The 8,050-nt window shown below is 43.6% G+C and overlaps 1 long non-coding RNA gene across 1 annotated transcript; it reads left to right on the forward strand.

Moving 5' to 3' along the window:
* The first annotated feature begins 3,972 nt into the window (after positions 1-3,972).
* Positions 3,973-5,117, forward strand: LOC132152618 (uncharacterized). Its single transcript, XR_009436556.1, has 2 exons — positions 3,973-4,669; positions 4,796-5,117. It is a non-coding gene; the product is annotated as an uncharacterized LOC132152618 (long non-coding RNA).
* Positions 5,118-8,050: the final 2,933 nt, after the last annotated feature.

Here is an 8,050-nt window from a genome sequence, read left to right on the forward strand (position 1 = left end):
GAAAAATAAGAATAATAAGAAAAATAAAAAAAGATTGCTGAACATCCTGAGATTGCTAGAAATGCAATATTTACAATGAATTACGATGCAAATAAGTGCTGATGTGCTGATGGCCAATTATACAGATGGTAATAACACAAATGTGCCATAGATAATCTACTCTCTCTATTCATATAGACGCGTTCAATTTGATAGCCGTGATCATACAATAATAGTGAGCTGATTTGGGCTGATTTGCACTCAAACAGATGGTAATCATGCAGATACATTCACATTCAACATAAAACACACTCTCACATATATAAAAACTGTTGAAAAATAAAACAAACAAAGAAAAAGCGATCGCTATAAGTTCCGCCTCCATCAGCTGACAAGTGAGTCAGAGAGCGTCACGAGGGAGCGCCAAAATTCAAATAAACTATCTTTCGCCTATCTTTCATTCATTCTTTTTTCCGGTGGCTTGTCTCATTCTGTTTGTGACACTGTACGCTGCAAAACCATGCCGTTTTTTTACTACCAAGACACAGTTTCCGACCGTGCGTTATTCCATAACGGACCCAAACAGTTCTGTCGCTGAAGAACTGAAACGTAAACAAAGGAATTATGATCCATATTACAACGTTATTGCTTCGTTGGACTAAACGTGGTCCATGAGATGTCGTTCAGTGGACCCTTACCTTTCTAACTAAACCAGGATTTACAGCTGTGTATGTGTTTATGACTCGTTATTACGACAGATCTGGTTTGTACAGCGTTTCCAATGTTCATGTTTTTTATGTGTACTGCTTACACAAATGTAGCAAATACAGTCTTTATAAGCTTTCCATTGAAAAACAGCGATCTATCGTCGATGCTTGAGGCTTAGATCTTTATAATGATACATAGTTTGTCAAGATTAAATTTGTCCCGTTTCATTTAATCTATTCATAAACACTGACACGTGCAAGTTGAGAGGCTTTCAGGACGAGGGCGTCGGGGTGCAGGCTAAGAGGATAAGCTTCAAGCGGAGGAGGCCTGGAAGGACCAGGCCCGAACCCAGAGTTGCCTTGATCAGCTCCTCCTTGAGACCCAGAACCAGCTTGAGAAAGAGGACGCCACAGATCAAGAGCTACAGAAAGAAGTAGAAAGACTTCAAAATGCCCTGCAAGATCTTTGCCTCGACACAGAACAAAGAGAACAGCTGGAGAGAGAAGCCCGAAAAGAACTCATCGAAAAACTACAGCAAGGTGACGCTGTCCGAGGAGAGAGCAGAGACTGAGACTTAAAGAAAGAGACGAAGCCAGGGCCTGCGAAAAACACTTGCAAGTGGCCAGAGCTGAAAAAAGGGGTGTGTAAGCCCACGTCTCAAGACATCACCAGCCAGCTTACAAGAACACCTGTCAACAATGGAGGGGGTAGAGCCCTTCCAGAGAACGCATACCACTAAACACTGCATGGCTCCCCGAGAACTTGACACGCTAGCCAGAAACATCCCTACGTTTAATCCAGATCCTGCAGGAGGTCATGACGTTCATGCTTATGTACAAGACATTGACTTTCACTTGCAAACTGTCGCCAACGTGACAGCTTTGGACAAATTGTACCTGTTAAGAATCACGTCCAGCCGTGATGTGCATAGTTTTCTGGATCATCAACCAGAGACTGTCAAAACAGACTACCAGCAACTGCGAAAAGCTTTGATTCTTGAATTCTTTGATCCAGACTCAGACCATGGGCTCCTTAACTCTATGGACCTCAAACAGGGCCCACAGACTTTCTACAGTCAACTACGAAAAGCCTACTTCGGAGCATGCAACGAACCAGGTATGGAACAGGATGTCAACAGGAACTCTGTTCCTCCAAAACCTACATGCCAGTTGGAGTTTTCATCTAGGAGTCTCAGCATGTCCGCGTAGCATGTCTACAGAAGAGTTACGGGACTTAGCCCATAAAACTTACAACAAGCAAAAGACTGAAAGAATTTTTGAAAAGTCTGTGAAAAACCCCACAGTCTCTGTCTCTGAGCACTGCTCGGAGTTGACCCTAGAGGGCGCCCCACAACACCACAGTCACAGACCTTTTTACAGAGAGTCAAGACCGTTCCAAGCCAGCAGAGGGCAACACAATCGTGGTGGTGCTCGTCCAAAGCACCAGAGTGAGCGCTCTGAAAGATTCTGGGACCAGCGACCCAAAAAGAGCCGATCCCCACCATCCAGGACACAAAGCCCTGACAGCCAGCAGTGGAAGCACTCTCGACACAACACTGGTTCAATCCTGAGCCCACATCAGAAAGACACAGGGCAGCCACGTCTGAGACAGCAGAGATCCTGAGGGTGCTAAAAGAGCTTCTTTACATTAAAACTCACAAGGAATATAAGAAAGGCGAACCAGACATCTTATGTCTAAGCATAAGAACTGAAACCAAAACCCTGTCTAACTGCCATCTGATTGAGCCAAGCACCCCGACCACTGCTCGTCATCCACAGACCACAGAGCTAACTGTCACATCACAAGGTGACAGCATCGCCCAAGCTCCACAGCTGATAGCTGCACACCCTGAACGAGACAGCACAGTTCCTCACACCAGGTACCACAATCCCAAGGTACCAGAAAATGAGGATTTGGCTACCTGCCTCCGCAGCAGACTACACAAGACCCTAACATTCCCTGGGCAACCTTGTCGAAAAGGGGGTGGGCCAAAAACTCCACCTGAACATCACATTAGGAAAAGGAGTGAGCATGGAAGACCTGATCGACACAGGATCAGACCTTACAGTGATGTCATCTCAACTTTTCAAAAGACAAAAGCTAAGAGACAAGATCGAACTCTTACACCTCAAACTTGTGAACTGAATGTACAGTCATACAGCCAAAAGACATCCGGTTTGAATAGGTAGCTACCATGCACCTGACAATCGGTCCGATGAGTCTAGTACATCCTATTTATGTCTCACCAATGAACACTTATACATTTCTCATCGGCAAAGCCCTGCTAGATCGCTTTGAACCTTTACTGGACTTCAAACAGCTAAAAGTCTGGGCTCAAGTGCGAGAAACTCTTCCCCTCCAGCCACACAGGTCGCCAGAGCCAGACTGTCAGGTCACAGAGGTCACGGGAACTCCCACAGAGCCAGAATGCCAGGCCACAGAGGTCACAGGAACTCCCACAGAGCCAGACTGCCAGGTCACAGAGCTCACGGGAACCCCAGCAGCCAGCCATGGGTACACAGCCTCAACAACAAACCAAGGCTCAACTTCACTCCTCTGCACCTTAGTCAACGGACAGGGAACGGTGGTACCAGCTTACACCAAAGGGGTCGCTGTTCGACTCAACATGCGATGTGGTCTGTTGTAGAAAAATTTATATTTTACTCTTTCTTATTTACTTTCTTAAACATTGTGTGGGTTTTTGTATATTTTTATTTTCCCTTTTGATTTAACTTGTGTTTCTCTCTCAATATGTATGTTTGACACCTGAAATGCAACAAAGACATCACACAGTAAAACAAAGAGCCTTTGAAGTCTTTAGTGCAGGTTTAATTAATTACCTAATTTACTCAGGAAAGACAGAGGGCTTAGCCATATATAAAGACCTTTGACCTAATGGGTGTGAAGATAATAACAGCCCAGGGGGTTAGAAGGACCATTGTGTTTTCTGAAAACAGCTAGGTTTGGTTTACGGGGTTAAGTGGAAATTTACAGAGAAGAAGCCTTTTAAGAAGTGGGGGTGATAACAGTATAATAAGGCTGTCTTTTTTCATTGTGATTCAGGTCTGTTGTGTTTCAGGGTAGCTGCTGAAACAGTGAACGCACCTCTTTAAGGAAAATAAACTTCTTTCCTTAAATATAATTTGATTCCTTGTCTCTTACACTGAGATGCTATTTGTTAGTAATTGTTTTTTCCACAACAATTTGGTGTCAGAATAGTGGGATCTCACGTTGGTTTCTTCTGGTCCTGAGCGGATTTGACGAAGTGATCATCTCTTACTCGAAAATAGAGAGAGAAGAGCTAAAACTGCTTTCAGGGCCAGAGTGACTCGGCTGAGATCAGAAAGAACCCGGTGGCAGTAAAACCATCTAAGGTAAGAGACCGTAAATTGTTTACTTTGAGTGGTGTAATTCGATATGACTGTGTGTGAACCATAGTGGCCATCGCTTTGGTGTAAGCAGAGAAGGTTTTCGAGGGGTAAATTGTAACATGGGGAAGTCGAGTCAATTTTATGCCGAAAACTAGCTTGTAGGTGGATGGAAGAGCCACAGCTGATTAGGTGAACTAGAATCAATCGAGCGCTGGAAAGCACCCACAGGAAGATTTTGAGTAAGCTGTAATTACAGAGCATTTTTGCTAACCTTGCCGATTTGAGGTGACAAAATCAGATCTGTTGAAGACGTTTAACAGATTATATACGTGCGTTGAAGGAAATCCAGAAGTCAGCCAACATGGGATCACCAAACAGTAAGCTAGCTAATTTTTATACACCAGTTTTCGGTCAAATAGAAAAAGAATTATGGGCATAAGTGTACACATAGAAAAGCTGATCAAATATCATGATTTTCCTGAAGAAGTGACATTGAGTAAAGTAAGACTGAATGTTGTGAGAGAGTCAGTTGAAAAGAACAAAAAAATAAATAAACAGAATGGTTGTTGTATGTGTTCGTCACGTGTGTAAAGGATGTACTCAGACTATAGGTTGTTGTTTAGAAGAGGCTGAATGTCGAGAACTTAAGCAAATGCAGAAAGAATTTGCATGTAGGGATGAAATGAAAAAATGGAAGAGAATGTTTGTGAGAAAACAGAATGCTACTCAGACTATAGGTTTTTGGTTAGAAGAGGCTGAAAGACAAGAATGTAAGCAAATGCAGAAAGAATTGGCATGTAGGGGTGAAATGAAAAAGATGGAAGAGAATGTGTGTGAGAAAACCGCTCCACCGGAGCAAAATGCTACTAATGAAAAGTGTGTTTGTGTTTTCCAATATGCACCCGAGATCGGGTCAGCACCGCCGGCTTATAAACATCACTACCCTGTGGCAGAGCTGACAGCCCTGAAACTGGACCACGATCTCAACTGCTCTCCGTTCCAAAGACCAGCAAAAAATGCAGCATGAGTAGCAGCGAGAGGAGCGCGAGCAGCGGCAGACGCAACAGTGCACATGACAAATAACAGGAAGTTTTCGGGAACGCGTCTGAAATTGTTCCCAGCACAACTGATTCAGAAAGACCGAGCACCAGCAGGCCGACAGTGACAAGATCAAAGATGATTAAAAGTGGAAAGATCAGTGTCACTGCTCCGAAAGACACAGCGCCGAAAACATAAGAGCTCCAATGGTCGAAGTTGCGGGTCCGGGTGGGCCAATGCTTTTTTTGTTTTATTTTTTTTTTAGAGCTTGGACAGTGTCTGATATGAGAGACACGATGGCACATCTAACGTTACCAGATTCGCAGGACGCAAGCGAAAGGTTTGCGAAAGAACTGCTTTTACTGTGCCAAGAGTTCAGCCCGACTTCACAAGAACTGAGATGGATGCTGGGTGTGAAAATGGGTCCAGCGAACTGGCATAAGGTGAGCGGAAAACTGGCGACAATTGACGTGAGCCGTGTGCACACAGACTGGGACCATGCGAGCAACGAACCATACAGGAAAGAAGTGGAAAAATTTCACTAACTCAGTAAGAGCAGAATTTCCTCCACTTGTGGACACTGAAAAGATTAAAGACGGAGAGCAGGACGGAGATGGTCCAGTTCGAGGAGGTCAGTGGCTGACTACGAGAAAGGGAAGTGAACATTTATTTCTAACATGCAAAACACGCACAAACACTAACACATACACTGATTTACTTTCTGCTATCTGCAATGAAGAAGTGTTTCTGATGAATGTTTAAAACTGTACAAAAGCACAGGGTTTTCAAGATACCCAATGATAATCGAGAGAGTAATAATTAACTTTTAGATTCCGGATCGTGCCAGAGCACTTTATGACCATGTGACTTGCCATGTATGCCGAAAATGACAGGAAAAGTGTATGAAAGCACTTCGGCTTCAGGCCATTTGATCCCTCCTCTAATGGCCAGAGATTTAATGTGTGAATTAAATTTGACCCTCAGTGCTGATTCCTATGGAATTAGCATTGAGAAAGCACCACAAATGACATGTTCTAAATTTGAGCCACGAATGGCAGATAAAAGAAGTTGACTGGGCAGAGATGATTTTGAAATTGGCTAAGGATCGAACAACACCAATCAACACAGAGTTTATGAAGCCTGATAAAATGCAGTAAAATCTGTATCGAATGTCATAAAGCAGCAGTGGAAAGATTTAGGGCTTTTTGTGAAAAAGTGCCCACAGGCCACAGACTGGGTTGAAGTTGATAAAGACATAGCACAGAGCAAAAATGTTGGAGCATTTAAATCAAACTGTGATTTTGATGTGCAGGTTTTGAGAACTGTGCTGTTGTGAGGAATGATGTGCATTAAAAAAAACAAACAAAAAAAAACAAATGGGGTGGGGGCTATTTCTGCCTCAGACATTGATATTTCTTTGGCAGAAATACCGTAAAGATTGTGGGCAGAGCGATGATTTAATAATCTGTGCCAAAGCTAAAACTACCTGCATTGCAGACACTGTGACTATCCTGAAGCATCTTGAGCAGGGGGGACACAAGGTCAGTCTTTTAAAGCTGCAGTTTGTGAAACAGGAAGTAACCTTCCTGGAACATGTTATCAAAACAAATAGCAAAGCACTGTCTGAGAAAAGGGTGCCGGCCATAAAAGAGGTGCCAAAACCAGTTACAAAGAAACAGATGCTGTCATTCTTGGGGATGTGTGCTTCAGAACATTCATCCCTAATTATGACATTTTTGAGCAGCCTTTACAAGCCCTAACGTCAGGGAAAGGGTCATGTGACAGACTTGTCTGGACAAGCGAGGCTGAGGAAGCATTTGATAACATGAAAGTGCAATTGGCTATGGCTCCAACGTTAGGCCTTCCTATCATAAACCGCCCGCTCGTACAGATGGTTGTTGAAAAGAATGGTTTTATGTCTTCTGTTCTCTTGCAGACTCATGGTTGACAGACTGCGACCTGTGGCCTATTTTTCAACAAAACCTTATGCTGTAGCTGCAGGACTTCCACACTGCCTGGGTGCAGTGGCAGCAGGTGCAGTGGCTGTGATGGCTGTGATTTAAGTTACTCTGATTTGACTTCAATGGTTCCACACGCAGTATCCATGATTTTGCAAGAGCAGAGAATGTCACATTTGTCTACAGCCCCGATGGCTGAGGTATCATACAGTTTTGTTGGACATGCCAAACATAACTGTTAAACGATGCACAACTTTGAATCCTGCCACCCTTCTGCCCACACAGGAGGATGGGGAGGAACATCATTGTTGTCCGTCAGTGCTCAAACAGGTGTTCACACCACGTCCAGAACTTTTAGACAAACCGCTTGATAATTGTGACAATGTCCTGTTTGTGGATGGGTCTGCCTGAAAAGATCTACAAACAGGGCAAAATAAAGTGGGTTATGCTGTAACGACTGAATTTGAAACTCTGAAGTCTGACAAATTAGCATCACACTATTCTGCGCAGGCAGCGTAACAGGTCGCATTGACCGAAGTGTGTAAACTGATGGCAGATAAATGCATGATGATATACACAGACTCGCGATACGCTTTTGGGGTCATGCATGACTTTAGTGTTTTGTGGAAGCACAGAAAATTCTTGAAATCAGATGGGAGGCCGATACTAAACGCGTCTCTGGTATAGGACCTGCCCGAGGCTATTCTGTTGCCAGACAAAATTGCGATTTGTAAGTGCACCGCGCATACTAATGATAAAAGTTTCATTTCAACAGGAAATGCTAGAGCTGATATGGCTGCGGATCAGAATGAAGATAATAGTAAAAGCGCCACTTGCGCACAAGTTGACATTAATCTTTACATTTCTCCTTGTTTACAGAGCATGCAGTCTTTTTCCACAGGAGCTGAGAAAAACAACTGGAAGGCGTCAGGCTGTTAATAGCGTATGGAGATCCGTTGTAGGAATGCCCTGTTTTCCCAAACATTTTTTTCAACA

This window comes from Carassius carassius, chromosome 11, assembly GCF_963082965.1.
Source record: "Carassius carassius chromosome 11, fCarCar2.1, whole genome shotgun sequence".
NCBI classification, from domain to species: Eukaryota; Metazoa; Chordata; class Actinopteri; order Cypriniformes; family Cyprinidae; genus Carassius; species Carassius carassius.